The sequence below is a fragment of the Genypterus blacodes genome, unplaced genomic scaffold (genome assembly GCF_046128005.1).
Source record: "Genypterus blacodes isolate CSIRO-AG114 ecotype Tasmania unplaced genomic scaffold, CSIRO-AGI_Gbla_v1 ptg000022l_1, whole genome shotgun sequence".
Classification (NCBI taxonomy): Eukaryota; Metazoa; Chordata; class Actinopteri; order Ophidiiformes; family Ophidiidae; genus Genypterus; species Genypterus blacodes.
In genome coordinates this window covers 400,016-410,000 of record NW_027466835.1, presented here as the reverse complement: position 1 = coordinate 410,000, position 9,985 = coordinate 400,016, and the positions used below count along the sequence as shown (strand labels likewise).

The 9,985-nt window shown below is 42.0% G+C and overlaps 1 long non-coding RNA gene across 1 annotated transcript in view; it reads right to left on the bottom strand.

Annotated features, from left to right (window-relative positions):
- Nucleotides 1-9,735, bottom strand: part of LOC142992694 (uncharacterized) — a 16,818-nt gene extending 7,083 nt beyond the window's left edge. Inside the window, exon 1 of the long non-coding RNA XR_012961062.1 lies at nucleotides 8,984-9,735. This is a non-coding gene — a long non-coding RNA (uncharacterized LOC142992694). The remainder of the gene's footprint in view (nucleotides 1-8,983) is intronic.
- Nucleotides 9,736-9,985: the final 250 nt, after the last annotated feature.

Sequence of the window (9,985 nt, the reverse complement as noted above, 5' to 3'; positions counted from 1 at the left end):
TCTGTTTTTTATGACAATTTGACTCGGAAATCAGAGTTCATAATTTTCTGAAACGGCAGGCTCAGAATGGAAACACTTGATGCATCTTACCTAACTTACTGATGAGTGTTGAAAGCATGGGAAGAGATGGATGAGGAGGAGGGAGAGGGGAGCTGGAGGAGGGAAATTGTCTCTGTGTCTGTGATGCCGATGATGCCACATATCACTGTGCCTTTGGGAATCAGCAGGGAACATTACGCGGTTTCTATTCTTGCACTGATATCTGCATCGCATGATCAGGCAGCCGGAGTACGCTGGTGTGTGTCTGTGTGTACTATTCTTACCTCTTACCCAGAAACAATGTGCCTGTCTAATGATACCTCAGTGCAGAAATGATGCATATGAATTTACTTTTAAACTGCAACTTCTAAACACACACTCTCACACACGAAAACATTGTGTTTGAAAACAAAACTGTGTCAAAATACAGACACATGATTAGGATTAATTTTTCCTCTTCCACTGTACAGATCTAGTTAGCATTAATTGCAATGTAATTGATGACTCATGTTTCAGTGAAAAAAGCGATAGCTACTGTTTCAGCAACAAGACAACACTTTCTACAGAGAATCAAAAATAATTGAGACCTAAGGCAATTCTACTATTCTGGCAAATTATTCAGGAATAAAATGAGTTTCATTAAAAAAATACCTGAATGACTTACTTAGAGATCACACCTATGTATGACTGGATTTTGTTCTCTCTCTCCTCAGTGGATTTTGAGACATTTGTTGAAATGTTATGTCGAAATGAGAGTGAAAAAGAAAAGCCTGAATCTGGATCACTAGCATAATGTCATGGAGGTCATAATGTCATCTCATTGTAGCAACTGAAGTAATCCACTACTACTGCTAAAATAGCACGATTGGCGGGACCAAGGTATGGCTATCACCTGTCAGCGACCATCTGGGAGCAGTGCATACCTCACTCTGCTCAGGATTGGTGGAGTCGTCCACCTCTCTGGTGATGAACGCATTCACAATCACAACCCTCATATACTCGTATGCTCTGTTATCTTTTCACCTGTTCTGTAGACTCACTCAAACAGCTGTGAGAGTGGATCTGCAATGTTGACTTTTCCAGTAATGTGAACAACTTTGAAGTCACATGGCTGTTATCTGAGGACCCACTGCTCTGTGCGAACATGCGGTTAAGAGTGAGGACCATAGATCACTTCTAATGGCTTATGATCTATGACCAGGTCAAACTTCTTCCCATATATGCATGGGTGCAGTCTCTTGCAGGCCCGAACCAGTCTGTCTGAGAGTATCTGCGTTCACTGTCAGTTAGGCTGCAGCTTACATAGTACAAAGGAACTGTTACTACTTGCTGTTTTTGCATGTAGCACTTAAACCCACAGGATTTGCATCTACTATCACCTGAGTTGGCGTGTCCTGAAGAAGCAGGCTAGTGTTGTAGTCTGTTCTGGCCCAAGTTGAATAGCATGTCCTTCCTTGTCAGGCTTCACATTGGCTCACAAAACCTGCTGCTGTATTCAATGAGGCCTAGGAAACTCTTCACCTCTGTGGTTCCCATGTTTCCATTGCAGCTTGCATTCTATCCTCACTTGGTCCAATGCCCATTTCTCACAACCGAATTCCAATGATGAAAATGTTAAATTGGCATTTTTCAGGATTAAGCGTCAATCCATCCTCCTTTCTCCCCAGTGCCCCTGTCACAGACGAGTATCTGTTGCACCGTCTCACCTGGTTTCTGTTAGAGCTTTTGAAATAAAATGTGAGCTGTGCTAGTGTTGAGCTGACCTGTGGCAAATAGTTGTCCAGTGCCTTCCCAAAGTGCGTCAGTTCAACTGTCTCCAGTAGAGTAACAAATACATCATGCACACCTCGCCCAGAGAGCTGTAGAAGTAGAGCACTTCTCCTAAAAAAAAAATATTTTCCATTGGCAAACAGCTCAAATGACACAAACGTGTTGCCTAACCCGCTGAATCGATAATTATTATTGTTGTTGCCACTGTTGGATCTACCTTACTTCATTAATAAGATGGTGATGCACAGATTTAATTGTTAACCATTCAGTGGTAGACAACACACGCATCCCATTGCAACTGTGCCTCTCTTCTGCGCATATCCGCCATGCACCATTCCACTCAGGGTGTCAGGAATATTAACCCTGTAAATGACAATACCCTTCATACATTTCTGCAGAACCATAACTACATAATCTCACTGGCTGACTTTTTTAATGACATGACACCACTGACATGCTGCTAGCTCACCACGTCTACTTCTAGCTGTGCTGCAAGGCTTCAGGCTCAGCCAGTGACAGCTTCAGCCTGGAATATGAGCAGCAGATAATGACAAGGTACCCTCAAGGACAACGGCGGGCCAGAGGAATGTGGCTTTCCTCCAAGTTGCCCACACAAAAACAGCAGCAGATACAATCGATACAAAATGGGCTTGGAGCTAAAAATATGTGCACCCAAGCAGCTGCAAGGTGAAATATGAGCTCTGGAAATTAGAAAAGGGACAACAATAAAGGCAGCATTTAGTGATCTGACAGCACAATCTCACATTACTGATGAGCCAGGGCTCAACTTACCTCTTAACATCCACATGCAGCACATGTAACACTGAAATAAGACACTTGAATTTCCTCTTACTGTGTCAGATTAACTGCTGGACTGTGTTATTATGAAACTGCTGCCAATGGATACTCAAGCAGGGACATATTGAAGTGGGTTTCTATTTCATCTTAATGTAACGCATGAAAGTGGAGATACAAGTAACATCTTTACATTGAACTATTTTGATTTAAGTAGTCTCCCAAATCAACCTCAGATTCTCTTAAATATGATATAAAATCTTCATTAATAAACAAAAATTACATTTAACTGATTGAATTTTGATCCTTAACTACACTTCTGGTGCAGAATAGTTTCTTGCAATAGTTTCAAATACAATCCCAAGTGTTCTGCAGAATGAAGGGGGAAGACATTTCTAAGTCGCTAAACCTGGTAGAAAGTATATAATAAAAAGAAAAAAATGATTGTAGCTTGCAGCAATCAAAGCAATCAGTACATGACCTGAAACTAAAATCTGACAGACTGAAAAAGTTCAAACTAACCCTGGTGCTGACATGCTGACACATGCATCTTCAACGTATGTACTTGGCATGTTGACATCTGTGCTGACAATGTGCCCCAAAGGTTTTTCTCAGTTATTGAAAGTGTCTGTCAGACCAGTATATAATGTAGGCTGAGTATAATTTGGGTAAATGTAATTATATAAACACCCTAGAAATTGTCAAGCAGTGGTTTATACGTATATTCTTAGTGCATACAGGTATAAAGATATTGTACTGTGACTAGTCTAGGAACAATCGTAAAACCTATGTATTAACCTCGAGGCGAAGAAGACAGATCATTATTCAAGAAAGAAGTCGGCATTTATGTGAAAGGGAGATACTGTCAAAGGGGAAATCTCATGTCACAATATGGTTTGGAGGGTCAAACCAATTCCGTGTTTTTCATACAGCTGATATGGCTTGTTGTTGAAAGGTTGGGCCGAGCTTCACACAGATGTACCAGTCCTGAACCAGAGAAGCTTCAGTATATCTGCAGCAGCAGCCTTGAGGAGAATAATTCATGGAGTGAGGACAGAAAATATTCTCATTCCCTGTCTGCTCTGTTCATTCTTTTCAGACCTTTGAGCGCGTTTTCGTGAGAGGAATCTATCAATATGTGAATGCCTTTTGTGCTACACAACCTTGAAGGTTTTCTGAGTTTTATTTTCTTATTAACTAGTGTTGTTGTGTATGATGAGCCATGAAATGCCAAGTTACACACCTTTCCAACAGCTGCAATGAGCCAAATCGATTCCTCTCTTCATCCATACACAGCGTTAGCACCAAATGTTCAACGGCAGCACAGCAAGTTGATGAGAGCCCGGTTTGATGATGTTTAAAACCCACACCATGCTGTCTCAGGAGGGAGGATACAGTCCAACTAATCTGCCCTGCGGCATAGTGTTGTGGCTTCACAATGTCATTCATCCTGGAGATTATTTCATTTATCAGCTCGGAACGGCCAGATCACTTATTACATCACAGTCCACCTTGTCTCCAAGGACACACTAACGACGCCATTAAATAAGGATGAGGAATCCTGCAGTGTGTTGCTACTGCCCCCTGAGTGTGTGAAACCACTCCGTGTTCATGTGTATGAGTGTGTTTGCGTGTGCCACAAGGTTGCTCCAATATTCCATGCTCTTATTTACTTCGCACAGTTACCTGCAGTTATATACACAGCCTTTGCAGGGAGTCATGATTTTCTCCTGCTGTGGCACAATGAGTCACTTCACCAAGGCAAATTAAAAACTATAAGGGTATGAATGACTGTTTTTAAGCTGAGCACTTTGCTGTAATAGTCTCACAATGGCTTCATATCTCATGACCCTCAGTGGAGGAGGCCTGAGTACATACTGTAAACAACATGCACAACAGTGGTCCAATATTATTCTGACTAGTAGTTAAAAGATGTGGTCAAGTCCAAAATTAGCCTATCAAACTAACCGGGCTCTAAATGGACATGTAACCACATAAAGCGCTCTATTAATCAGATTTAGCGACAGATTGTGATATGATGTCCTAATAGCTAATGAGGTAACTAGCTGTAAACCAACGACACACTTTTGACTACTTGGACTACTAATGAACTTAGCTCCTGTCTTGGCCTTGTGTTTATGTAGCGATAGTCTTTCTTGGGACAGGAGTGAGGACAGTAGTATCTGAGTACATCCTGTGTCTTAGTAATCATTTGAGCCATAAACCAAGCAAACCTATGCCAGTACGAATTTGACTTTAGGACAATGTCTGTAAAGCCATGTATTGTTTTGTATAATGGGAACAAGACATGTTGCCTTTAGTTAGCTAAACAGCAGCATAGAGCGCACATAGCACACAAACAAAACGTGCTAACATTTCACACACCATCCATTTGCTATGGGAATTCAAAGATGTAGTTGACTTAACGCTAATCACACGCACCCTGTAGGCTGGGTGTCAAATCCCCCCCAAAATAATCTACAATATGCCAAAACTAAAAGTAGCTGGAAATCATTCACAAATATCTTAACCATGTCATCCACATCACACACAAACAACAGGGTTCCTCTGAAGAGTTTTCTAAGCCAATAGTAAATTCAAGGATGTCATTAGAGATGCACAGAAAGGGAAACTTTCCAGATGTATGATTGATAGTAAGCCATAATTAATTATACTAACCATATTATATATATCGATAATTTATGAAAAGGTTATTGCAATAACTGAAAAGAAGCAAAGAATGATTTTTTGTTTTTTAAATCTGTTGTTTTCAGGTTCCCCGGCACACAAGGTTTGTGTAACAGGTTGCCGACAAGCTGGCCCACACAACAGGTCTGAGAAAAATGTTGAGTCATTCTCAGGCCGGCAGGAATTCTTGAACATATAATCGATACCGGGCGACATCAGAGAGCACACTGCAATTGGAAGCCATTTTCTAGCTTTTTTAAAGTGCCAACAAGAACCCAGAGGAGGAGTGGCCTCGATTCTGACCCCACCGTGCCAGAGTCTCTCAAGCAGCCATTGCAGTGCACAGAAAGGAAAATAACAATTCACAAGCTGTCTGTACCTTGAGACCAAGACATACACGGGATTAACTTTAGGTATAACAGATTTCCCACAAGATGCTCTTTGTTACACATTCAAATGCAGACCAATCAGTTTATGTGTGGTTACATAAATCATCCTGATGTATTGCGAAACTGCTGAATAAGCTCTTGCATAAGTAGCCCAAACCCATCCTATTTTTCCTTCAGCGAGGACAAGTATGCACCCATCTTCAGTGGCACATCCGTACTCAAGCCACCAATGAGCAATTTTCCTGACACATGCATTTTTCTTTATATTTTGCCACATCAAATAGGATACATTTGCTGAGGCATTGAAATTGTGCAACAATGGCCACATTTACACCTTGTATTAGTTTGTGATGGGTCTCCAGATAAGGGAAAACGCACATTAAGGTGTAAATGCACACGGTTTTATGAACACAATGCCATCTTTCAAGTTTGTCAGAACACGTACATACAGAGATCGTATATTAGGGCAAGTTGTAGCAGGGACCAAAAGGATGACTCTTTGGCTTCCCTGATGAAGTCATTTATCAAGCATTTACCCAAGTAGTTTGCCCCTCAGTCATTTCTGATCTATTACTATACACTCCAACTGTACACTCTTGCTCAAGGGCAACAGAAACTGCTTTTTGGACAACTATGTTAATAACCAATGAGCTAGCATGCCTAGTTTGCCTCAGCTCCCTTGGGTGTTCCCAGCAAAGAGATGCTTACAACGTGGGGTCATGTATACAGTACATGTTGGGAAATCTAATATGGAATAAACGTATGGTAGTCATCACTGCCATATGCCTCCATTTGCACAAGTATACAGTTAGGGCTATAGTATAGGGTATAGTTACACGTCTGTATCTGTACTGTGTGGCTTTTAAGGAAGTGACCCTCCACCACACATCCTGACTACTGAAATATCCTCTGTGTGGAGGATGGAGCTCAGGCTGGATCTATATGCAGTGTTTGGATAAGGAGGAATAGGCACTGGCCTCCGCTTTTACACAATATAGTCTTTCAATTCAAGCAACACCTTAGACTGGGTGGGACCTGTTTATACTAGTCAAGTTATGTAGCTCCCATTTTGGGTTGTGATTTGTACTGTTTCTATTTAGACACCATCTAGAGTCAAAACAACTCTGAATCTCTCTCCTAATTCTGTAAATTAAATCGTGAAGTTTGGCAGAGATTACTTATCATTCTGTCAGCATTTTGTGACACTGTTGTCAGCCAATTACTGTGCAGCTCCATGTTGTGTTACTGCTGCTGTCTGAAGAGCCCAGGAGAAGAAACCTGGATTATATCTTCTTCTCTTATTCATAATAAACAGTGTGCGTACTTCATTTGCCGATCAGACTACAGACTGCAGATTTCTGTGTGTGTTCAACCCTCCTGGGCTGAAATAGTCTCATCTCCATGCAAATTGTGCCTGTCTAGTCCCAACTGAATGCAAATTTGACATTAATGCCTGAAAATGTGAATTTCTTATTGAATCTTAACGGGACAAAACATTTAAATTTCCTCTCCAGTAAGTTATCTGAGCCACAGATCCACACAATCAGACACACACTTTCTTTTTTCCTTGTATCCCTGATTGCGTCTGCTCTGTGTCTGTGTCTCAGTGTCATTGATTGATCTTGTTCGACATTTTTGCTGAGACAACAAGGTGGGAAGCTTAACTTTGTGCCTGCATTTAAACAAATTTGACTACCATCTTCTTATTAACATGCTGCATCTATTTAGACAAATTATATTCCCTTAAAAGCATGTTTTTGACAAAGTGTGATTGTATTGCTCGGAATTACGCAATACAGTGACAGGTAGGGGAAAAAAAACATAATTTACAAAATGTATAATGTGAAGGCTGTATATTCTCAGTGTGTACTCAGCAATCTCTGTTATTGCATGAATCGGTAATGTCAGTGCTGTCAGCCTCGCTCAGTGATTTACAGTTTCAGCATTAAGAGAGGTGTCAGCACTGAAAACAAATGGTCCAGGAGTTAGTATGCTGCTGCGCACCACATACGAGTCATAGTTTCAAGGACAAAGTATTCTGCATGCATTAAAACCTTTTGTAACGTGAGAATATCTGGAAATGTGAAAGCAGTTGGAAAAATTCGGAATTATAATTGAAACCCTGAAGCAGTGATAAGATTGTAGCAAAGGGTGCTGTGTGTTGCCGTGACTCGCTTTGATAACGAATGTGCAGGGAGTCGGGGGCCGGCTGGAGTAATGGTGGCAAAAGCAAATTGGCTATTTCTGCGAGGTGCTCTCAAATCGACACCTTCGCTTGTGTGTACGTGTGTTCCAGCTTCCACAGGCACATGAGCAGTCACACACACACACGCACGCAAACGCTTCCATACACACATGCAGCTGCTGAGACTTTTGACATTACAGTTGAGTAAAGTCTCCTTGTGTTGTTTCCAGCCTGGGCTCCTTTGGCAGCGACAAAGGTTGAGGAGTGTTAATGTTTCACTCACTCTGCCAGTCTGCGTGCCAAGTTTGTAAAAATGCACTGTCCTGCAAAGAAAAACTGCTGCTGTATACACACACACACTCCCACACACACACCTCTTCTTGCTCTCTCTCTCTCTCTCTCCTCCTGACATTTTCGATAACTCTCCCTCATGTACTGTGTTTGCAGAAATGTGTACTTTTGCTGCCTCAATCTCTCCTTCCCCCCTTTGCTGTGTCAACACCACTAACACAAAACACACATCAGCGTCACTGGAATTGGTGCTGTGCATATTTTATTAGTACCTCCATAAAACTAAATACTAAAACAACAGTGTTCCACATACGAGACACCAGGGTCGGGGTCTTGTCTCTCAGGCCTAGGGCAGCTCTGTCAGCCCACCTGAATCCAGCTGAGCAATGGGAGACCCTCTAGGTCTGTTGCCGGGTAGAAGCAGATCTCCACCCCTCGTTGTGATTGGTCAATGCAGCATTGATGTGCCCACCCCTTGGAACGAGGGTGTTTTCTCTGAGCAGAGCCTTCTGTCACAGCAATCGAAAAGGCAATGGAAGCTGCCCTAACAACTGGTCTGGGGCTTGACATTTGTGATGTCTTGTTAAGTTACAGAACGGATGGTTAGATCATCTAATCCAACATCTGTGAATGTACTGCGTAGCTCGGACAGATATTTACCTTAGCCCAAAGTTTAAAAGATAAACCACCTCTCTCTGCACTCTATCTGTGTGAAAGTTCCCTCAGGACACACAGGGACACACACAGGACACACAGTGACACATACACATACACAATAATTTAACCTTCAAGAAAAAACGGCCTGAACAGTAGAAACAAACCTGACCTTGTATTTTTCTGTCGGGTATATTTCTTTTACTCATTTGTATTCCTCATTTCGCCCCCTCACTTTAGAAGTACTTTGGAAAAGTAGTTTGGTCTTCACACAGAAAATCTGACAACAAATCAGACTCTTGGTTTGAACATTCTGCTTGTACATTATGTTCCCTGCCTACTCAACTGTTGAACTTCAGTGGCACACGGGTGCTTGAACTGGGCAGCACCCGGGGGCGAGTTTGCATTATGCAACCCTGCCCCATGTGTCTTTCAAAAAAGACACTTTATCTTTCCCGTCACAACCAATAACCTGACCTTAAAGGGGGGGTGTCTCTCTCTCTCTCTCTCTCTCTCTCTCTCTCCCTCTCACACTCACTCAGTCTGTCTGTCCCGTCCTACATGACCAGTCAGCTCGCCTGTCGTGCCACACTGAGTGAAGCCCCCTGGCACTTTTGTCTGTTGCTTATTTCCAGTCATGCTTTTATCCGTTCAGTACACTATGGCCATATCCTCAAACTGTCGGCACATGTTGGCCATGTCTGACCTCATAAATCGGGCCATCTGATCTTTCAATCATAGATGGGACATTACTCAGGCTTCTTAAACTCCAGGTTAAACAATACCTGATCAGGATCAAATTTGTCCTGACAGTGGATGCCTGCCTTCATCCATCTCTCTCCATCTTTGAATTCTGCAGTTATTTTGTGATTTAATCCTCTGTCCTATTCTCTCACTCACACCTAAAACCGAAGTTCTGTTCATTTAAATGACTGAAACCAGAAACCAAAAAAAATGGTTGGATACATTTAAGATTTTATTGGGTCATGTGGGAAAAGCTATGACTTTAAACTCAACGCCTGGAGGCAAAGGAAAACACTGAATGAACAGTTTCATCACATCTGTCAAGAGGATTATTTTTCATCCTTCTTTCTGTCTGCCTGTCTGTGCGTGTGTGTGTGCATGTGCATGTGTGTGTGTGTTTCAGCGGCAGAATATCTGAGAGAAAGATTCA